Here is a 24,315-nt window from a genome sequence, read left to right as displayed (position 1 = left end):
CTCTATTAAATGGGGTTTGAGGTGTTTTTTGGAACATCTAGAACCAATTAATTGGATTTACAATCATTCCTACGGAAATAATGTCCTCAACTAACATTGATTTCTACTGAAGTCCATTGCTTCCGGACGGATTATTGATGTTAGTTGAGGTTCTACTGTAGGTGTTTTCACACTTTTGAGACACCCTGTTCTTTGCTTCTTTGCTACAGTTTGAGCCGTTGGCATCGAGGTGCCGCGCCGACTCTCAGTTCTTTCTGCATGAACCCATTTTCAGCTTCTTGTGTGTAAAGTGCAAAATTTACATTTCTCCTTGTAAAAGCAAAAACTCCTGGAGATCTATTGGGCTGTTTACTTCATTCCGAGTCTTAATAATCCGCTATCTTCATTTACCATAAGCATAATAATCTCTTAATCAATGCTGAAATGTGTATAATACTAAAACAAGAGCGAAATCAATACCTCCAGCACAAAAGTAATCAGCCGGCGCAGGAGCTTTGTCCCTATTATGCCCAACAGACCTCAGCCAATTAAGGCGAACATGCCTAAGATTAGCATTACTTAAAGGAAATGTTTGTCGCTGAGCAAAAACATGAACCTGACTTAATTAAAAAGTAAAAATAATAGTTCAGTTATACATTTACTGTAGCCATAAAGGCATTACTATCCATAACGGGGAGCACAACATGGCGTGTTGGGGAGATAAGAAGATAAACACACCGCAAATGGAGAACATTCAACCTCATAAATAGACTGAATGCAATATGCGAGCAAATAAAAAGTGAAAAGAGTTCATCTGCTGCACAAATAACAGCAATCGAGCCGCCACTGAGTACTCTGTGCATTATGGCGCTGTGTGGCCTTAAAGGGGTTATATCAAGAAAGACTTTTAGCGTCTATCCTTAGCATAGGTGATAAAAGTTTAATCAATGGGGGTCTCATCATTGAGACTCCTATTGACCCAAGAATGGGGGTACTCATGCCCTCCTCATCACTGTACCGTTTGTTTTCCAACCCGCAGAGTAGTCAGATTAAATGGCGCTGTGGCTTATTGGAGTGGCACTAGGCGTCCACTGCTCCATTCAATCTCCTCCCTACTTTTGAGGGTGCAGCAAGCCTGCAGTGAGGAAGATGGGAGCAATAGGACCCCGTTATCAGGATTGGCGGGGGTCTCAGACTTTTATTAAGTATCCTATGTTTAGGTGATAAAAGGCTATATTGAGATAGCCTTTTTAAAAGGAAACTCCTTCAACTTTGATGCAGCATAAGCATTTCTGGGGGTCTTAAAGTTTAGACCACCACAACAAAGGGATCTTGGTTCTTTGTTAAATGGTTAAATATGTCTTGGGCTACATGGGTGTCACCACTATTACTAGAGCTGTTTGGAGAAGAATGGGGTGCGCATAGAGCAGACAGTGCAATGGAGCGCTACAGGAAACTTCTTGCTTTCCAAATTCAAAATGGGTTGAAGTTATGAGCTGCTGACAAATTATTGACTGGCCACACAGAGCTTGTGTAATCAAGACAATTTCTATTTTATTTTGGGAACAGGTGGTAATATTTATAGGTTTTAGACATTGCTAAGAGATACCTTGGTTAGGAATATGTATAGCTTATTACAATTCCTTTGTTTTCATTGGTCCTTAAAAGTCAGTATGTGCAGGGATGTTGGTCTAAAGGCAGAACTTTCCTCTGGTTCGCTGTTTGGTTGGTCTATTAGCTTTTCAGAGTTAACTCGTATCTGGCCCTACTTGCATGTTACCTATTTCTAGGATCAGAGGATCAGAAACCAAAAATGGCAACAGCACGCAAAATACATTTACTATCAGAGGTATGCATACCTATAATCAATCCTCTAACCACATAAAATAATGCAAGGTTCTTGGTATATAATTCGATCAAATTACATTGGCCCATCTACCAATGTCCAGGTGACCAAGCTCAGGTGGGTCCTAATGCTAATACCAGGCGGTAAGGCTACGTTCAGACGAGCGTATTTTCGCGCGTACATACGCGTGAAGAAAACTGCGTGCCTATTTAAAACCATGGAGTTTCTATGAAGTGTTCACATGGGCGTGTTTTTACTGCGTGCGAACGCACGCAGCAACGAAGAAAGGACATGCGTGGCAGTTTGGTCCGTACTGCGCTGCTGTTAGCATTGGCTCCTATGGGACACGCTGCAAGCGAGTCCACTCGTGTGAACGACCCAATAGACAGCAATGTAAATTTTTTTTTTTTTTTATGCTAAAGCTTAATTCTTTTGTGTCTTTCCCTCGGCATAAAGCACTCCATGTTGTGTTCCAGATGTGTTTTGTTGTAAACACCAATAAACGATGTGCAGCCTGTTATATAAAGGAAGAAACTTAGTAATCAAAAGTTCGCTGGAGCGCCAAAGAAATCGTGTGTCTCACAACTATCAATACTTAAAATACTGGCGCCGTGTATATTGGCTGGGATGCTGATACAGCTCAAGGTATGAAGCGCATCTACATGCGCTCCATGCAGCCAAAATTACATTTGCTAACACACATATGTAAAGCATGGACCTTCGTTCATGCACATTTTTGCGCACACGTTCACATGTGCGAATGTACGCGTGACTTAACGCATACGCTCGTCTGAACGCACCCTAAATCTCAAGGTAAATAGGCAGCAGGTGTGCACGACCAAGTGAAGGCAGCAAAACTTCACAATATTTGTACAAAAAAAAGGTGCACGCTAAACCATGTTGTGAAATAAAAAATGGGACCTCTGACTAGTGCTATGCTATTCCCCCCATTCCTGGACAGCGTTCCTACACCATAGTAGAAGAGAAGGGTGCTGATTAATGGGATTTTCCCGTTAAAGACAAGCATTCCCTATGCACTGGATAGGGAATAAATGTCTGATTGCTAGAAGACCTCTTAATCCGGAGTTTTGCACACCATGAATGCCCCATATGAATCAAGCAACCTTGTGCATGCAAGACCACCGCTCCATTCGATTCTATGGGACAGAGAAATATTGCCAAGAGTATTGATCTTGACCTGTACCATAGAAGTGAATAGAAAAAAAGTTTGTTACCGTGTTATCCAGTGGAGCAAAACGTGATTGTTCTCAGCAAGAGAACCCAAGTAATCTTGTAGATATGATACCTTTTAATGGCAAAAAGTCATGACGTTATAGCGAGCTTTCAAACCTGCTCAGAGTTCTTCTTCAGACTTCTCAAACTACACAAAGCTGGCAACCCAGGGAGGCCAATTATCTCAAATGTGGGAACCCTCACTGAAAGAATCTTAGGATGGGTAGAAGGTGTCCTCAAACCACTGGTGAGAAACACAACCAGCTACTTGTAGGTCACCACAAACCTACTGAACAAACTGTCAACCATACGTCCCCTCCAACAATGACAACATCCTGGCCAACATGGACGTGGAATCCTTATACTCCAACATCCCACATGAACATGGACTGACTGCCTGCAAGGTACAACTTGAGGTCAATAGGGTTGCCTCTAAATCAGTGTTACAACTCACAAGATTCATTCTCGCACACAATTATTTCTCCTTTGGCAAAGAGTAATTCCTGCAACTCACCAAAACCGCCATGGGCAGTAAAATTGCACCGGAATATGCCAACCTTTTCATGGCAAAACTGGAGACTGACTTTCTCGCCTCCTGCCCCAGCAAACCATTGGCCTACTTCCGCTACATTGATAACATCATATTCATGTAGACCAACACTGAACAAAAACTCGTAAAATTCCATGAGAGATCCAGTGCATTTCACCTCACCATAAACCTGACATTAAGCTATTTGTATACAGAAATCAACTTTTTGAACACCATAAAAATGTCAAACAACTCAATACAGACATCTCTATACCGCAAACTGATTGATTGGCCAATGTACCTCTGATGGGACAGTTTCCATCCCAAACACATAAAAAAACTCCTTCATCTACAGCCAGGCCATCAGATACAACCGGATCTACTCCAACCCAACAGACAGAGAGGAACATTTATACCATCTTAAAACATTTTTAAACCAGAGGTAGTATCCCACCTCCAAAGATGACCAAATCAGCAGAGCCACCAGAATACCCAGGAATCGACTACTCAAATACACAGAGAAGGAAGGAAATGTTTGTGTACCTCTAGGAGTGACCTACAATCCGCAGCTAGAGGTACTAAGGAAAACCGCAAAGAAACTCCATCATACCCTTCACAAGGATGACTGTCTGAGAACTATATTCTCAGACCTTCCTCTTCTGTGTTACAGGCAATCTTCTAATTTGAGGAACTTTATAATCAGGAGTGCATTACCCTCTGACACACAAAAAGAAACGTATCCCTGTAATGTAAGGAGCTGACATGCTGACATGTACAGACTATGGACAGGATACAAATACCCAAGACACAGCAGGACTATAAGATCCGGGACATTCACATGTTCCACGTCTGATGTTGTGTACCTGATCATGTGCAGTAAATGTCCTGTTGGGGGCCTTTATGTTGGAGAAACAGAACAGAAACTAAAAGACAAGGATGAGATCTCATCGCCACACAATTAAAGAAAGACAGAATTCCCTGTGGCCGAGCATTTTTCTAGTCACAGACAAAAAAAGGCATATGAAAATGACTTTATTAAGGCAACTTCAAATCTCAACATCATAGGAGAATTTAGGAGTACAAGTTTATAACCATCTTTGACACTTTCAACACAGGCATAAACATTTCAAGAGGCTTCATGCATTAGTGAAGATTATGAAAAATCAATAGCAGAGATAACACACAAGTCTGGTGACCCCCTAACACCAATTTAGGGACCATAAAACCTTCACATCCCTTATCAGTGGACTAATTAAGTATTTACTACTCTACGCATCCTGTTCTGGTATTTTTTTAAGTGCAAATTAGGGCCCAAGCCTCCACAACATTGTCACACTTCTGTGGCTGCCCGGTCACCAGATTTATCTCCAATAGAGCATGTATGGGACCATCTGGGAAGCCAACTTTGACAGCCTATGAGTTTGCACGATCTAGAGGCTCAGTTACAGCAAATATGGATCAATATGCCTCTGAATGCCAAAAAGAACCAATATGGCTCTGTGTGCACGTATCACATCTTGTATCCAAGCTATAGGCAGCCTAACAGCCTCTATGCCTGACTGTATCACATCTTCTGTCCAAGCTAGAGTTGGCCTAATGGGGCACTAGAGCTTCTATACCCACATGTATCACATCTGGTATCAAAGTTGAGGCGTTATAATAGGGTACCAGGGCTTCAATTCAAGTCAGTTTTCCACAATAAATTATCTTTTTGCTCTTGTATCAACATTAGCTTATAAACCCGGCTTCTCCCAAGTTATTTTGGTTCAGGTGTTTACCTGTTATTTACTTAGAAAATTTTCATGAAGTCATGGTTAGTTCAGAGAAATCGAGGAATAAAATATGTATACACATAGGGGAGCATTAAATTCTCCTCAGACTGCATGTACTGATGTCCCTCTGCAGAATGTGCCACCCCTCTCATTCTCTAAAGATAAAGCAATACAGCAGCAACTGAAGACCACAGAAGTCTCCTGGTGTAGTACACGTCTGATTCACAGAGCGAGGAGGGTGAGGTGCAAAGCCCAGTTCCAAAGTCTGGATCAAGACCAAAATGTCATCAGAAGAAAGATATGCAATCCAGGCAGCATGAAATGAGAAACACCAGCGATGTTTCGACCTGGCAAGCATGATTAAGACCCATTGACGGGTCGAAACGTCGCTGGTGTTTCTGTCTATTATGGAGGAATAAAGGATATAAGTTTTTCTCATCTCATGCTGCCTGGATTGCATATCTCACCCCTCCCATTTTCCTCATTTTTTAATCTTAAAGGTAATACCCCTTTTATTCAAATTTAACTTCAGACTGGAGGCTGCAGCCCCTTCTTAGCCTTAAAGGCATGCTCCATCCCTGCAGTCCATGGGGTAGCATGCTTATGCAACATGCACTCCATTAAGTCTCCTCACTGCAGGGGGTGCAATAATGCCACAGTGTGAAGGGCAGGGGGTACTCCCATTTTCAAGATCAGCTGGGTTCTCAGTGGTGAAACACCCACTCATCAGCAAGTTACCCCCTTTCCTGTGGCTAAAGGATAACGTTTAATCTTGGTGCAACCTCTTTTTAAAGCATCCTTCACACAGAGTTTGCATTGCATTTTTGAGGGAGATTTGTGAAAAATGCCATGATTTTCATTCAGTATTCCTTGGGTGGCCTGCACTTAAGTCACTATCTTTGTGCGCATCAGTTTTCTCTGAGGACCCACCTCACTTACGTGTCTCCAGCCTGCTTGGTAACATAGCATAGGAGAAGCATCTTTGAACATCAGTTGGCAGTGCCCTGATACACAGGGCTACAGAATGGTGTGGACTCGCTGTAGCAGTCTCTCTAGCTGTAGTCCCTGCAGCTTTGCTGTCTCAGCGATATCTGTTATGACGTGTTATGGGGATGCATTTCTTAGTCACAGGCTCTCCTTGCCCCTCTTGTAGCTCTCTCTCCCTACAATGCAGTCTCTCAAGGCTGAGTCCCACTGGGATCACTCTCTAGCTTGTTGCTCACCCAGTTTCTAGCTCTCACAGTTCCCGCTCATGCACTTCTCTATCATTCCCAATTCATCTCCCCATATCCCACCTGATCTCTGCAGCCAATAGGAAGTAGCATGCCCGAGAGAAATATACAAAATGCAATAATGCATGACGGCCAGTAGAATTCACCCCTATTCCATCAAAGGAAATATCATATGAACCCCTTACACAGTCACACTCAGCCCTGGTACCCAAGGGAGCCCAAATGCTCCTCTGCCACATAAGAAGCCATCATAAATAAATGGTACATTGTATTAAGAGGGGAGGGGCAGGTACAGGTTTTACAGTGGAGCCCAATAGCCTTGACTTACGCCTCTGGATGAATTCAAGCACCCTATATGAAGCGGACAGCTGTGTTTGTAACAATCACAACAGCAATGTTCACAAGAGAGTTAGAATAGCATATGACCCTAGAACTGAAGGCTGGTCCCCCAGAATCGCACTTTCCAGTAGGGTGCACATATCAGTTCCTCAACACATAAACTTCTGTGCAAAGGTAATTTTTTGCAACTACTCCCAGTACAAATCCGGTGACAACGGCGGTTGATTACATTTTTGCTGGAGGTATTGATTCCTGCCTTGTTTGAGTATAATGCACAATTCAGCATTGATTAAAAGATTATTATGCATATGGTAAATGAGCGCAGCGCACGGTTAGGAGGCTTCATTCCACTTGTTTATTACATTGTATGTCTGCTCTAACTACCTCAGGCAATTGCATCTTTTATGTCTAAGAAACAATACTGCAAATCTAAGGTGATGGCGGCTTCCTAAGACTCTAGCGTGATTGAATAAAACTGCATTGCAAAGAGCAGTGCAGGAGTCGAGGCAAGGTGCGCACTATATGGGCTGTGAGCCGCAGAGGATATTTGCTCATTGTCAAAAACAATCAAGCTCCTAAAAGTTGTCTGAATGGAAGGAAACTTTCTCTGTGTGATTGTAACGTTAATATCAGTAAGTGATTACAATATCAGAGCAAAAGGAGCGTTTATCGCAGAAAACTGAACCCTTAGGGCGCCCACCAACCGGCGTTTTTTTTTCCCTGCGAAATTCGCAGCGTTTTTTTTTCTGCAGGGGTCTATGGGACTTGTAATGTTAAAATCGCAATCGCGCAAACTCGCAATTTACCGCGAAATCGCGATTTTGCGCGATCGCGATTTTAACATTACAAGTCCCATAGAGCCCTGCAGAAAGAAAAAAAACGCTGCGAATTTCGCAGTGAAAAAAACTGTAGTGGGTAGTCACCCTTAGACCTCATGTCGACGGGGAAAATCAGGCCCGCCGCGGATTCTAATGCAGAATCCTGCAGCGTGTCCCTCCTTTTTCCCGGACATGAGGCCTAAAAATATTAACTTACCTGTCCAGACGCTGCGGGTCTTCCCTCCGTCGCGGCCGGATCTTCTTTCTTCGGCCCAGCGGATGTGCTCGGCACTCCGGCAGCGTGCCGCGTGCATGCGCCGGGCACATCCGCCGGACCGAAGAAAGAAGATCCGGCCGCGATGGAGGGAAGATCCGCAGCGTCCGGACAGGTATTTTTAATTCAGGTATGGGTCTCCCGCGGATCCAGACAGCTTCCAAAGGCTTCAATAGAAGCCTGCGGGAACCGTCCCCACGGGAGACCAGCAATAAAATGAAGCTTGTCCCGTTTTTTTTCCCGCAAACGCAATCCGTGCCTCAAGGGTAAAATGATATCCACTGGTATTTAACTACCTGCGGGTGTCCAATGCATCCCTATGGGGAGCGGATCCGCATGCGGGAAAAATGCTGCAGATTTTAAATAATCTTTTTACCGTGGACATGAGGCCTTACATTGAGGATCTAGTACCCTGTTGTACCGCCTCAGGCTGGGATACAAGATGTGATATGGGTGGATATGTAGGCATACAGGTTCCGTATGGTATCCTGTGGCATATCGCTCCACATCTGCCGTAAGAGGCAATACATGTGGCTGCAGGATATCCTGAACATATCGCTGAGCTGTCATTTTCCTTGGTACCACTACTAGGGATGACCGACTGTCATATGCGATGGCTCCCCAAACCAGCACACCAGCAGTGGGGGCAGTGTACCGCTTCACAGCAAAGGCAGGATTAAGGCAATTTGTCAATGTGACCATTCGACTTCTCATATTACAGCAATGCGCCCCATCTTAAACTCTGGTAACGGGGTGAAATCTTTTTGATTGCGTCGTAGAGACATCTAGTGGTGAACAAACTCTACACAAGCGGAAGAAAAGGTCACTGCACACAAGGAGCCTCCAAGAGCCTCTTATAGGCCAAAGGGAGAACCACTTTTAGGGCCTCCGGTGACAAGACCGTTCATCTAATCACCACAACTCTCATCATTTACATATCTGCCTGGAATGGTACTGCAGGACGGGTTGTACAGCAGAACTCCTTCTAGCTGCTTGATTTTTTTTGGTACATACACTGACTGGATCCCTTATTAGAGACCCTGTCCATTTCATCACTGGTGCTTCCAAGTCTGCAAATTAGAGCCATGACCTCTGAACTTGTGTTGAGTGAGCATCTCAGAGGTAGTTATGGAAACAGCAGAGAACGCTGTGGAGACAGAGCAGCTCGCTGATCTAGGCTGTTTCCATAATGCCCATTAATTTCTATGGGAGTTAAGGAAGCAAAGCCTGATTGGACATTTTCATAAATTCTGACCAATCCTATATACTAAATTCAGTCAAACAGGGGATGGTGGTGGTCTGAACTCATATTAGGTGCAGGCCCAGGGGTGGGCCCTTTATAAAATTCCCAGATGGGAATATCCCTTTAATGCTCCAGCTCTTTTCACACTTGTGCTATGTAGGGGTACAAAAAAGGGGTAGGCAGTCGGAATGCAGCATAAAATCATGTGACAAGTTTTCTATAGATCAGTTTCAGTGTGAATCCACATTAGATGGAAAAGTCCAGTGAACAGAGCACCTTCCATTGACACCTGGTCATCAGAGCTAGACTATCTGGGGCTGGAATTTCACTTCCAACCTCGTGGGGTTCTCCAATGCAGCAGTGTGGAGAGTATATCAAAAATGGTGGGATTGAGAAAAGCATCCAGCCAAAGGGGATCCTGTGGACGGAAACAACTCATCACCAAAAGGGGTCAGAGGTGGATGTCAGGAATCCTTCTGACCAACAGGCGCTGCACAGTCAGGAGCAGACGAATACAACACTGGTACTCCAACTAACATGTCTGAATGCACAACTCACTCTAATAAAGTGACCATTCAGTAAACTACCTGGTTTTGGGCAGCAGATCCTAAGAGTGGACAGACTGGGCTCTAGTGAAGATTAATGATGTAACCATCTATGATGTCACTTATTATCAGACACTCATCCAATGAACAATCATAAACCTAAAATTTGAATCCGAAATCGTAAGTCATTTTAATTTTAGGGGTATTCCAGGTCTTTTTTAGCTGATGACTTATCCCATGGATAGTTCATCAGTAATTGATGGACGGGGGTCTACTGTTTGGGACTCCGTCCTGGCACGCGCTCAGTACAGTGGGACAGATGTTGTAATCAGTGATAAGAAGAGGAAGTCAGAGTACCAGCTTCATTCCCATTGAAGTCCATGGGAGAGCTGCACTACTCTAAGGTCTCCTGCCCTTCTCATGGACAAGATGTCACATCCTGTCCTCAGCAACACTCCCACAAACTTCAATTAGAGTAAAACAGATGATCCAACTTCTCCTTTTACCACCAATGATGACATCTGTCCAACTGCACTGACAGCATGCCCGGCAATCAACTGATGGAAGGCGATCCCAAGCGGTGGATGAACTGCTGCTGACCTATCCAGGGGAATACACTTTTAAGCCCCCACCGCATTCCAGCAAGAATTGTATGCTAGCATACTAGAAACACCCTCTTTAATGCAAATAGCGTGGTTCTCAAAAAAATAACACCTGCCCTGAAAATAAGCCCTTCCCTGATTTTTCAGCATTCCCAGAGTGCCTTGAAATATAAGCCCTTCCCAAAAAATAAGCCCTTGCTGCGTTACATTAAAAAACACCTCTCCTGACACCCACAGGAGCTCTGCAAGGCTTCCTCCAGTCCTCGTTCGCCCACAGAAGATCACTTTCTGGTTATGGGATTCATAACTCTCGCCTCCAGGAAGCAATTGCTCTGATTGGCTGAGCAGTGCTCGCGAACCAATCACTGCAGTGCTCTATGAACCAATGTGATGGCTGTGATTGGTTCATCCAACGCTGCATTGATTGGCTGAGCAGCGCTCGAGAACCAATCACAGCGATCATGTTGTGCAGACAGGATTTATAAATTTGCTGAGCTGTGGCATTGATTGGCCAATTCATAAATCCAGCATCTACCACATGAAGGCTGTGATTGGTTCTCAAGCCCTGCTCAGCCAATCAATGCAGCATTAGATGAGATCACAGCCATTGCATTGGTTCTTCAAGCACTGCATTGATTGGCTGAGCAGTGCTCGACAACCAATCAGAGCGATCACTTTGTGGAGGTGCGATTTTTGAATCCCGTAACCAAGAAGCGATCTTCTGCAGGCAAACGAAGACTGCAGGAGGCCTGTTGGAGCTCCAGAGAGTGACAGAAGGGATGCAGACTGAGCCTGCTAGGTAAGTATAATAAGACAAATAAATAATATAAGACAGGGTCTTATTTTCAGGGATCCACAGTGTGTATTTGCCCCACCTCCTAGTGGTCCTGTTGATGGGACAATTCATTGCTTATGTTAAAAGCTGTCAATAGCGTAAAAATAGAGGTGAAGAACAGCCTCTTGGACCCTTCCTCCGTTTTATAAATTCTATATATCAGCTGTGCGCTCCATTGTCCATTGTCGATGTTATTTTATATAAGTCTCTATAGTGGCAGTGGAGGTGGCACAGACATTGTGGAAGGCAATAATGATGACTTTCCATTCACCTATGACTTTATGTTCTTTATTTCCTGTCATTGCAGCAATTGCTCAGAACTGCCCTTGACCCCTAATTGTAGGAAGAGTCTGGAAATAAAAGCAATTAAATTCTTTTCTTCTGAAAGTTACGATGAACACGAGCGATGAACGTCCTTTAACTCTGCTCCTCACTGTAGGGAAAGTAACAAATTCTCAGTGAACAAGCTGGCGATACAGAAAGCCATTTCATTCTGGAATACAAGAGCCAGGGATGCATTGTTCAATTATTCACCAGGCCTAGAGGGTGAGACAATGTTAGCAAATTAGTTTTTAACCCCTGGCATTCACAAACAATAAAAAAAAAAAATGTATTTAAAAAAATCTCCTCTATCCGGATAATACCGCACCATTATTTATTCGGAAGTATCAGCACAGCATAGCCGGTGGGTCGGCCTCTATTTTAATGACAGGAATTCCCTGTCGGATTGCAGATTCACCTCTCTGTGCGGTACAGAAGTATCAGTCATGCATTGTATATACAAATAGCTGTATGTATAATTCATGCGCTGAATTCTAATAATCTGAGAAATATGAACACACAAAAAAAAGTTTCCAAGTTTTAGAAAGTTTCTGCAGCGTCTTTCTATTGATTCAGTGTAAATTGAAGGCGTGAAGTTGGAGGCAGAGATAAAATTTGCCGTTGGGAATAAGTTTTTTTTGTTTTTCAATAGTCAATTTTCTTAGCAGTTTTTTGAATAAGACAGACAAGATATTCTACGGTGAAGGAACACATGTTGCTAATGTGGGAGCTATGGAAAGGGAGCTGTCCAGGGTGCTGATCGCTGTTTCACTGCCTGTAACATCCTCTTTCTTGTGGCTAATTCACACAAGGATACTTTAGGTTCGGGTAAAGAACATGTGAATATTTTTTTTTGCCCTGTTTCTTTAACATTGTTTTGTTAATACATCTGGTTCAAGACTATTTCCCCTATGTGTCAGGAAGGGGGGGAGGGGGGGGTCAACCTGTGGCAGAGGCAACGCGCCAAGTGTGTGGTGTATATAGATTGAAGGACAATGTCTGCCCCCTGGCAGTGAGTTAGTGTAGTGAACTGAAAAGTAGACCACTGTAATAGTTTGAGTGCCGGGCCTAAGAGGAGCTGGGATGTGTTTTTACAATCCATGAATTGTTCCCTTCAGCACTAGGAAAGAAAGTAAGCTCGGCATCAAGTTAATAAATTAGTTGATTGCACAGTGGTGCTGAGGCTGAGTCTGGAAACTGGAATGAGAACTGGTTGGAGAAAAAGCAGAAAAAAAATTAATTGGAGCCTGTTTTAGTTTTTTTTTTTTTGAAAACAGGAAAAATGGATATGTATAGAGATGAGCGAACGTACTCATCCGAGCTTGATACTCGTTCGAGTATTAGCATGTTCGAGATGCTTGTTACTCGTGACGAGTACCACGCGATGTTCAGGTTACTTTCACTTTCATCTCTGAGACGTTAGCGTGCTTTTCTGGCCAATAGAAAGACAGGGAAGGCATTACAACTTCCCCCTGCGACGTTCAAGCCCTATACCACCCCCCTGCAGTGAGTGGCTGGCGAGATCAGGTGTCACCCGAGTATAAAAATCGGCCCCTCCCGTGGCTCGCCACAGATGCATTCTGACATACTTTAGGGAAAGTGCTGTCTTTGGGAAGTTGCTATAGGGAGAGCGTTAGGAGTATTTTAGGCTTCAAGAACCCCAACGGTCCTTCTTAGGGCCACATCTAACCATGTGCAGTACTGTGGAGGCTGCTTTTTGCAGTGTTGCACTTTTTTTTTTTTTGGTATATCGGCCGTGCAGAGCATTGCGCCCTGCAGTAATACTCCAGGGCCAGAAGTGCTGGTGAGGCAGGGACAGAAGACATATATTGTGAGGCAGGGACAGAAGACATTTATTGAATATAGGCAGTGGGCCTTTGCAAAAACATTTGGGGAAAAAAATCTATTTGGGCTGCCTGTGACTGTCCTCAGTGTTCTGGGTCTGTGCTGGGTGTAGTTGTCCTCCTAATTCATACGCAGCCAGCTAGGTGTTACAGCAGGCTTGCGCAAAATTATTTCCTGGCTCTGTGTTGGCTGTTAAATCACCGCTGTATTCCAGTCCACAGTGCAACACTCTGCAGTTATTTGACATACTCCAGGGCCAGTAGCGGTGACGCAGAGAGAGAAGAGATATATTTATTGAATATAGGCAGTGGGCCTTTGCAAAAACATTTGGGGAAAAAAATCTATTTGGGCTGCCTGTGACTGTCCTCAGTGTTCTGGGTCTGTGCTGGGTGTAGTAGTCCTCCTAATTCATACGCAGCCAGCTAAGTGTTACAGCAGGCTTGCGCAAAATTATTTCCTGGCTCTGTGTTGGCTGTTAAATCACCGCTGTATTCCAGTCCACAGTGCAACACTCTGCAGTTCTTTGACATACTCCAGGGCCAGTAGCGGTAACGCAGAGAGAGAAGAGATATATTTATTGAATATAGGCAGTGGGCCTTTGCAAAAACATTTGGGGAAAAAAATCTATTTGGGCTACCTGTGACTGTTCTCAGTGTTCTGGGTCTGTGCTGGGTGTAGTAGTCCTCCTAATTCATATGCAGCCAGCTAAGTGTTACAGCAGGCTTGCGCCAAATTATTTCCTGGCGTTTCGTAAGCGAAGTCAGCCTCCAACCACAGGCCAATAAGCGGCACATTTAATTACAGTGTTCTGTTTCTGCACAACTGGTAATACACCATGCTGAGGGGTAGGGGTAGGCCTATAGGACGTGGACGCGGGCGAGGACGCGGAGGCCCAAGTCAGGGTGTGGGCACAGGCCGAGCCAGTGCGGTGGCCAGGGGTAGAGGCAGGGTCAGACCGAATAATCCACCAACTGTTTCCCAAAGCGCCCCCTCGCGCCATGCCACCCTGCAGAGGTCAAGGTGCTCTACGGTGTGGCAGTTTTTCACAGAGACGCCTGACGACCGACGAACAGTGGTGTGCAACCTTTGTCGCGCCAAGATCAGCTGGGGAGCCACCACCACCAGCATGCGCAGGCATATGATGGCCAAGCACCCCACAAGGTGGGACGAAGGCCGTTCACCGCCTCCGGTTTGCACCACTGCCTCTCCCCCTGTGCCCCAACCTGCCACTGAGATCCAACCCCCCTCTGAGGACACAGGCACTACCGTCTCCTGGCCTGCACCCACACCCTCACCTCCGCTGTCCTCGGCCCCATCCAGCAATGTCTCTCAGCGCAGCGTCCAGACGTCGCTAGCGCCACTGTTTGAGCGCAAGCGCAAGTACGCCGCCATGCACCCGCACGCTCAAGCGTTAAACGTGCACATTGCCAAATTGCTCAGCCTGGAGATGCTGCCGTACAGGCTTGTGGAAACGAAGGCTTTCAAAAGCATGATGGCGGCGGCGGCCCCGCGCTACTCGGTTCCCAGTCGCCACTACTTTTCCCGATGTGCCGTCCCAGCCCTGCACAACCACGTCTCCCGCAACATTGTACGCGCCCTCACCAACGCGGTTACTGCCAAGGTCCACTTAACAACAGACACGTGGACAAGCACAGGCGGGCAGGGCCACTATATCTCCCTGACGGCACATTGGGTGAATTTAGTGGAGGCTGGGACAGAGTCAGAGCCTGGGACCGCTCACGTCCTACCCACCCCCCGAATTGCGGGTCCCAGCTCGGTGGTGGTATCTGCGGCGGTGTATGCTTCCTCCACTAAACCACCCTCCTCCTCCTGCGCAACCTCTGTCTCGCAATCAAGATGTGTCAGCAGCAGCACGTCGCCAGCAGTCGGTGTCGCGCGGCACGGCAGCACAGCGGTGGGCAAGCGTCAGCAGGCCGTGCTGAAACTACTCAGCTTAGGAGAGAAGAGGCACACAGCCCACAAACTGCTGCAGGGTCTGACAGAGCAGACCGACCGCTGGCTTGTGCCGCTGAGCCTCCAACCGGGCATGGTCGTGTGTGACAACGGCCGTAATCTGGTGGAGACTCTGCAGCCTCACGCACGTGCCATGCCTGGCCCATGTCTTTAATTTGGTGGTTCAGCGCTTTCTGAAAAGCTACCCACATTTGTCATACCTCGCTGAGTCAGCGCACATTTCCGCAACTCCAAGACGGACGCTGCCACCCTGCGGACCCTGCAACATCGGTTTCATCTGCCAGTGCACCGATTGCTGTGCAACGTGCCCACACAGTGGAACTCTACGCTCCACATGTTGGCCAGGCTCTATGAGCAGCGTAGAGCTATTGCGGAATACCAACTCCAACATGGGCGGCGTAGTGGGAGTCAGCCTCCTCAATTATTTACAGAAGAGTGGGCCTGGTTGGCAGACATCTGCCAGATCCTTGGAAACTTTGAGGAGTCTACCCAGATGCTGAGCGGGGATGCTGCAATCATTAGCGTCACCATTCCTCTGCTATGCCTCTTGAGAAGTTCCCTGCAAAGCATAAAGGCAGACGCTTTGCACTCGGAAACGGAGGCGGGGGAAGACAGTATGTCGCTGGATAGTCAGAGCACCCTCATGTCTATATCTCAGCGCGTTGAGGAGGAGGAGGAGTGGGAGGAGCATGAGGAGGAGGGGGAAGAGACAGCTTGGCCCACTGCTGAGGGTACACATGCTGCTTACCTGTCATCCTTTCAGCGTGTATGGCCAGAGGAGGAGGAGGAGGAGGATCCTGAAAGTGATCTTCCTAGTGAGGACAGCCATGTCTTGCGTAGAGGTACCCTGGCACACATGGCTGACTTCATGTTAGGATGCCTTTCTCGTGACCCTCGCGTTACACGCATTCTGGCCACTACGGATTACTGGGTGTACACACTGCTCGGCCCACGGTATAAGGAGAACCTTTCCACTCTCATTCCCGAAGAGGAAAGGGGTTCCAGAATGATGCTATACCACAGGGCGCTGGTGGACAAACTGATGGTAAACTTCCCATCCGACAGCGCTAGTGGCCGAAGGCGCAGTTCCAGGGGCCAGGTAGCAGGGGAGGCGCAGAGATCAGGCAGCATGTACAGCGCAGGCAGGGGACCATTATCCAAGGCCTTTGCCAGCTTTCTGGCTCCCCAGCAAGACTGTGTCACCAGTCCCCAGTCAAGGCTGAGTTGGCGGGAGCACTGTAAAAGGATGGTGAGGGAGTACGTAGCCGATCGCACGACCGTCCTCGGTGACGCCTCTGCCCCCTACAACTACTGGGTGTCGAAGCTGGACACGTGGCCTGAACTCGCGCTGTATGCCCTGGAGGTGCTTGCTTGTCCTGCGGCTAGCGTCTTGTCAGAGAGTGTGTTTAGTGTGGCTGGGGGAATCATCACGGATAAGCGTACCCACCTGTCAACCGACAGTGCCGACAGGCTTACACTCATCAAGATGAACAAAGCCTGGATTTCCCCAGACTTCTCTTCTCCACCAGCGGACAGCAGCGATACCTAAGCAATACGTAGGCTGCACCCGCGGATGGAAGCATCGTTCTCTATCACCATAAAAAATGGGGACCTTTTTGCTTCATCAATCTGTGTATAATATTCCTCCTCCTCCTCCAGCTCCTCCTCCTGAAATCTCACATAATCACGCCGAACGGGCAATTTTTCTTAGGCCCACAAGGCTCAGTCATATAACTTTTGTAAACATTTTTTATACGTTTCAATGCTCATTAAAGCGTTGAAACTTTCACCTCAACCAATTTTTATTTTAACTGGGCTGCCTCCAGGCCTAGTTACCAATTAAGCCACATTAACCAAAGCCATTAATGGGTTTCACCTGCCCTCTTGGTTGGGCATGGGCAATTTTTCTGAGGTACATTAGTACTGTTGGTACACCAATTTTTGGGGGCCCTCGCTTACAGTGTAATCCAATTAATTTTTAGCCCACCTACATTACAGCTGACGTTACATCAGCTGTGTTGGGCACTGCAATGGGATATATTTATGTACCGCCGGTGGCTTCCTGGCACCCACCCATGCTGTCGGTCCACACGGAGTTGTAACTGCATGTGTCCACTTCTAAAGAACCCCTGTCTGACTGGGGCATGCAGTGTGGGCCGAAGCCCACCTGCATTAAGCACGACATTACCTCAGCTGTGATGGGCAATGCAATGGGATATATTTATGTACCGCCGGTGGGTTCCGGGGAGCCACCCATGCTGTGGGTGCACACGGAATTCCCATTGCGGAGTTGTACCTGCCTGTGACTATTTATAAAAAAACGCGGTCTGACTGGAGCATGCAGACACCTTGACAGAATGAATAGTGTGTGGCACATAGGTTCCCCATTGCTATGCCCACGTGTGCAGCTCCTGATGGCGGTGGCACAGGATTATATTTCTCATTGCTTCTGTACAGCATTGTGGGCTATCGCCCTGCCCCTTTTAAAGAGGGTCGCTGCCTGGCCGTTCCAACCCTCTGCAGTGTGTGCCTGCGGTTCCTCTGGCAGACGCACTTATAAATAGACATGAGGCCAGTGTGTGGCATGAGTGCAGCTGAAGGCTGCGCAGGGACACTTTGGCGTGCGCTGTGGACACTGGGTCGTGCGTGGGGGGGGGGGGTTGGTCAGTATGTAACCCAGGAGAAGTGGCAGCGGAGTGTCATGCAGGCAGTGATTGTGCTTTGTTGGAGGTAGTGTGGTGCTTAGCAAAGGTATGCATTGCTAATGAGGGCTTTTCAGAAGTAAAAATTGTTGGGAGGGGGGGGCCCACTCTTGCCGCTATTGTGGCTTAATAGTGGGACCTGGGAACTTGAGATGCAGCCCAACATGTAGCCCCTCGCCTACCCTATCTGTTGCTGTGTCGTTCCCATCACTTTCTTGAATTTCCCCGATTTTCACAAATGAAAACCTTAGCGAACATCGGCGATATACAAAAATGCTCCGGTCGCCCATTGACTTCAATGGGGTTCGTTACTCGAAACCAACCCTCGAGCATCGCGATAATTTCGTCCCGAGTAACGAGCACCCGAGCATTTTGGTGCTCGCTCATCTCTAATGATGTATAAAAGGGCAAAACAGACACATGGACTGCATATGGAACTGTATTTGGATGAAAAAAAATGCCCTTTTCATAGACGACACGTATATAAAAATGTTATACGCTGATGAGAAATTGGACTTAATGATGGAAAAAGTGCATTGGTTGACTATATATCTGCACAAATGCTGCCCCTCGTGAAATCAGAGAATGGCGCTCCCTGAGGCTCTATTCTCACCTTGCCTCATGTGTGGCACACTCCTTTTCTCTTAGGTATGGTAAACCACAGAGCTCTTTCATGTAAAAGGCACCTCAAAACTAATATTCCAGCATATGGGTTGTACCAAAAGGTGATGAGAACATGGGCGGGGAGTCGATTTACCATAGGGAGGAGGGGTTGTGCCATCAACCATCACAAAATGAGGCCCTCATTGTGAATTGCCATTGGGTCCATTGTCCTCTATGTACAACTCAAAAGGTATTCAATACCTAAGCAGAAAACTGGTTCACATTTATGAAAATGCCAGCTTTGGTTGTAGAATGAAACTTTTTAAAAGTTGCTTCTGAAAGTGCACCAAATTCACTCAATTTGGCAGCACTGGACTGGAGGCATATTGGAACGGGGAAGAATGACTATTTTATGTTTTTATGCCATAAACCTGAGGCAAGGTTTATGGCCTACCCAGGGGCAAGTTTTTTTTAACTTCTTCAAGGTTGCCAATGGTAAATTTACATTGGTCAATCATGAAGAGTGTATGGAGTGGGCTCAGGAGTGGAGTCTGTATCAAACAGCTGACAGCCAGCAGTAACTGCCACAATCAGTCAGATCTGATCACAGCAGTTAACTGTTTAGGTGCAACAGTTAAAGCTGACTGCATGTCTAAACAGAAGGTTGGGTTGGGGGACCCCTTCTTGCACTCCATCGTCACTCCTCACAACGTGATTGAGTATGTTGATGGACCAGCATGGCAGCCTGGATCCTACTTAAGGCTCTCAGTGCTGTCATCCATTGATGCCTATGAAAAATCCCTACATACTGCAATATTGAAGTATTGCAGTATATAATTCAAGTAATCAAGTAAATGCAAGTTCAACTCCTCCGTGGGAACAAAAAAATAAATAAAAAAAAAATTATTTAAGTTTCTTTAATATTAAATAAATATTAAAAGTAAAAAAAAATGTTTTTCTGTTTTCCCCAAGAAAACTCTATATAAACCCCATATAAACAATGAAAAATAACACATTTGGTATCACCATGTACATAAAAATGCAAACTATTAAGATATCTCAATATTTATTCTGCATGGTGAAGCCCATAAAAAAAATGATAGAATGCCAGAATTGTGATTTTGTTTGTGCCATCCTGGGTCCAGCAAAGTTTGAATAAAAAAATAAATAAAATAAAAAGTGATCAAAAAGATGTATGTTTCCCAAAATGCTACTAATAAAAACTATAGTTGAGGGCTTATTTACATGAGCGTATATTGGCCAGTGTTTTCAGGGCATCTGAGCAGTCCCCCACTTCCCTCCCGTTCACTACCTCTCTGCCTCTATCCTCCCTTCCATCTGTTTTCAATAGGAGGGGCTAGGTTGGGGGCAGAGCTAAGCTCGCATTCCATCCCAGCCCCTTGTCCATAGCCTGCAACTTGAGTGGGCGGGACAGAGCAGGGCTTAGCTCCACCCCTGTTCCCACCTCCTCTCATTGCAAATGCCAAAGGGGAGGAGAGAGGCAGAGAGCAGGTAAGTGAGAGGGAAGGGGGGACTACTTAGATGGAAGCGCATATTGGTCCGCCGTGAAAACACCGGCTCTGTCCCACCCACTCCCATTGCTGGCTATGGACAAGGAGCGTATATCAGCTGGCCGTGAAAATGACGGTCGATATATGCTACGATCTAATGCATTAGGTTCCAATGCATCAGGTCACAAGGCCGTATTCCCGTGGTGTAAAAGCGCCTGGCTGGGCCAATATAGCATCGGGCTCTTTCACGCTGGGCCAAAAAGATACTATCATTCCAGCCAGAATACGTTGATCACTGCTAAATTCTCCTCCCCTCAGGCTGTTTGCTAAGCTCCACCTTGCTCCGCCCCTCCCATTGCTGGCTGCTGACAAGGGGTGGGGAGGGGCGGGTGCTTAGCTCCGCCCTTGTCCCCCCACTTCCATTGCAAGCAGTCGGAGAGAAGGAGAAAGGAAGTGAGCCGGCAAGGGTGAGGGAAGAAGAGTCAACGGCATTGCAGCTTCGGCGTATATGCGCGGGGGCGTGTGCCATCTGGACGGGCGCTCAAATGTTAGATTTGTGTGCCTGTTCATGCATTTTTACGGCGCCGGCGGGCACACGTAAAAACACCTACGACCATGTGAAAGAGGTCTAAAAATAAGGCCTCATACAGCTACATGGAGAAATTAAACAGTCATGGCTCTTGGAAGGCAGGAATTAAAAAAACCAAAAAAAAACCTCTCTAGTCCTGAAGGGGTTAAAAGTTGAAAACCCCTTTTGATACTATTATAACACATTAAAGGACTTCTGTTCCACATTATAGTGCAGTTTTCCACATGACATATAGATGGACAATGTTTAATATTTTACTTTACGCTATCTTAGATCTCTACAAACCACAAGTGCCGCACAAGCAATGGTTAGCAAATTGCCATTGACCTTAAATCCTACATACAAGTTCTGGATTAGCGCTGGCGGCTGCGCTGTGACCGGCTGATCATTTCCAATTTATATTTCATGAAATATATTTCCAAAGTAAGTCTCAGATGTCTTCATAATGTTCTCCATTTCAGTTGAACGTTTATTGTTGAGTAAGTGCATGGAGCCCCGAGAGAAATTGCATTGAAGCCCCTAATGAATTGAGATTGCCGGCCGAAGCTTTGTTCTGGACAGGTTAATATAAGACGATTCAGCGCTCAACGGCTGAAGATCCCGCTTGCAGCATAAATCTGATCTTTGAAACACTCTGGAAAAATCAATGCTGGCTCTGGAATGGAAACTTTTAGAATATCAGTCTCATGCCCATAGAACATCTATGAATATATAAATTGGATGCATGTACAAATGCAGAGGCATAGGTAGGCTTTCCATTACCCAGGGCAAAGAAGCAAAAAAATAGTCCCCCCATCCCAAAAAAACTTCAGTCTTCACTTCCAGGTGCAGAGAGCCCCCAGCCATCCCTGCTTTGCATTGGACATGGCATCTGTAAATTCAGTATTCCCAACCCCACTTCAAACAGCTGTAGCTCTGATTCTTTAAGTGCTGTAGGCATACTAGACAAAATGCCAAAAGCATATCGGTAGCATTGATTGAACCGGAGCTACAGCAGTTAGAAAAAGCTTAATTTGTCCAAAACAGTAATGTCCTTTTCCTGCAGAACTAGATTGGTTAACTGTAGGAGGGTTAAATTGCTAGGCTGGCACCCCATTTAACTCAGTTTTGACTACACCTCGGGCTCAAGCCCTGCCTGCCCCACTTCCACATCTTGCTCACAATCTAAAGCAGTACAACCTCAGAGATTGTGTACATGATTTCATTACAGATCTAATAGGAATCAAAGTGCCTATAATGTACTTCTGCACAACTTCAATATGATACAGAAATCATGAAAATTGGTGCCATACATAGAATATCTCTGACTCTGTAATATCAAGCTCTAGGGGCACCCTACTGACTCCTACATGCACATACTCTAATTTTGTGTATGAAGGCTCATACAGTAAATAACAAAATTATGGTGTAAGTTTAGAGCAAGACATCCCCAATGCTCTCACCATAAAACTTGATTCCCCCAACTTAGTGTTCATCATTGGGTGCAGTTTTCTCATACCTGGCAATGTTTCGGTCTTACTACCTGGATATTTTAAAACCTAAAGGGGTCGCCTAGTTATAAACTATCCTCCGGATAGGTAATCTATATTAGATTGACACAGGGTCCATTGCCAGCGACTCCGCCAGTCAGCTGTTCTCTGGACCAATGGGATTGTGCACTGAGCTGATTTTTACAGGAAGCAGACAGCTTTCTTCTCTCTGCAGTGGCCAGACTTGGTAATACACCTATTCATTTAATTGGGAACTTGGCCTACAATACTAAGCCTGGCCACTGCAGTAAGAACGGAGCTGTATGCTTCCTGCAGAAATCAGCTCACTGCACAAACACACTGGCTCGGTAAACAGCTAATCATCACGGGTCCCTGGCAATGAAGTTTCTCGGACTGATATCATACTTGGCCATGTAATTATGGTCTTAATTAAACAAAAGAAATGACGTTTTTCGAACGTCTGCATTAAAAAAATTTAGGGTTAAATGTAGGGATGGGGGAGAATAAGTGGTAAATAAGAGAGCCCGTTATAAGTGCATCTCACATTTATTATGGATTTGCAGCTCAACTCCACTAAAGTGAATGGAGGTAAGCTGCAATACCATATACAACCTGTGCACAGATATGGTGCTGTGTGTGGAAGAAAGCAGTTATGTTGCCCGCATTTAGCACCCAAAATGCACAGCAAGTTCCAGGATTTTCAAAACTCTTCAGGAACCAGGAAGAAATTCAGCATTGAAATCAGAGCATGCTGCAGATTCTCGAGTGCGGAGCATTCGCATTCTATTTTGGAAGCGCCATGGATATGGAACTTTACATTGGTTATAATATGCAGCAAATTTGAAGAAAATTTGTGTCATGCCTGAGCCCCAGGCTTCTGAGGTGAAAGTTGACTATTATCAGTGATGCGTTGTAATATAAAGCCACTTTCAGACGAGTGTAGTTTTGCTCAGTATTAGTGCTTATCCACACAAGCGTATATCAGCCAGGTGATATACACTACTGTGTAATGCACAGGGTGGCGTATACACTGTCGGGTGGGGGGAGACAGCCCTCCCCCTTGCAGGGGAGGAGGCAGGATGGGGTGGGAGCTAGTATGCTGAGCTCCCACCCCTTGCCACTGTTTGCAATGGTATGTGCGGGGCGGTGGGGCTTAGCTCTGCCCTTGCCCCGCCCCTCACATTGCAAACAGTGGCCAGGGGCAGAGAGAAGAAGAGAAAGAGGACAGAGCTTAGCAGTCATGCTGGTAAACTCCCTCCCACCTCCCTTCTCCTGCAGCTGTCATTGGCTTCCATAGAAGTCAATGCAGCTGCTGCTGATGTAGAAGCACCCGACTGGGCACTTTTATGCTGCAGAGATACACCCCCTGTGCACTGATGCATTAATTTGTAAACCAATGCATCAGAGGGGCAGCGTATATCGTTCGGGGCGTGAAAACCTGGCCAATATACACCTGTGTGAATAATCCCTTAGGTTTATGTTGAGGGGACTGTAATCAGGAACTAATGTAAATACATAGCGCTAATCTCGTGGCCATATTTTTTAGTTAGATTTTTTCAAAAACGCATCAAGATCTATTTTTTACGTATTTGCCTTCATATTTATATTCTTTTCTATTTGGCAAACATAGATCAGTATTCCTGCAGTAAAAATATGGAGACAAATGTGTATGAAAAATGGATGGCATACGGATGCCATCCACGCCAAGATTATGGTTCTGTATTATGGATGTGTTTTTCTAAACTTGTCTGAGACTGGCCTAAGGAGAAGCAGAGTGGGTGAATAGATGGCTGGTTGTATGAATGGACAACAGTTAAAGATTAGAGATGAGCGAGCATACTCGGTAACGCAATATACTCGAGAGAGCATCGCCTTTTTCGAGTACCTGCTGGCTCGTCCCCGAAGATTTGGGGGGGCCGTGGGGATGAGCGGGGGATTGCAGAGGGGATCGGGAGGGAGAGAGAGAGAGGGATCTCACTCACCTCCCCGCTCCCCCTCGCTGCCCCACGCCGTCCCAACCCCCGCCCCCCCCC

The sequence above is a fragment of the Eleutherodactylus coqui genome, chromosome 8, assembly GCF_035609145.1.
Source record: "Eleutherodactylus coqui strain aEleCoq1 chromosome 8, aEleCoq1.hap1, whole genome shotgun sequence".
Taxonomy (NCBI): Eukaryota; Metazoa; Chordata; class Amphibia; order Anura; family Eleutherodactylidae; genus Eleutherodactylus; species Eleutherodactylus coqui.
Note: the sequence above shows the minus strand (reverse complement) of the source record.